This window comes from Penaeus monodon, chromosome 15 (assembly GCF_015228065.2).
Source record: "Penaeus monodon isolate SGIC_2016 chromosome 15, NSTDA_Pmon_1, whole genome shotgun sequence".
NCBI classification, from domain to species: domain Eukaryota; kingdom Metazoa; phylum Arthropoda; class Malacostraca; order Decapoda; family Penaeidae; genus Penaeus; species Penaeus monodon.
Window position 1 is genome coordinate 49,683,298 of NC_051400.1, and position 242 is coordinate 49,683,539.

Sequence of the window (242 nt, forward strand, 5' to 3'; positions counted from 1 at the left end):
ATCTGCCGGTGTATTCTTATATTTTTTAGCCTTCTTTTTTGTTTTCTCTTGATTTGTTTTCCTTGTCTGTGTGAAAGCCAGCACGAACTGAATCAGACCAGGAAGAGACGGAAAGGCGGGGATCTCATGGCGTGGAATAAGAGAGGAGGAAGTCGTGTCCCGTCTGCCAGGTTCGCGATCGATACTCTGATAGATCTGAAGCGCTCGGATGTTACTTCCAATCGATAACCGTTTCGGACATC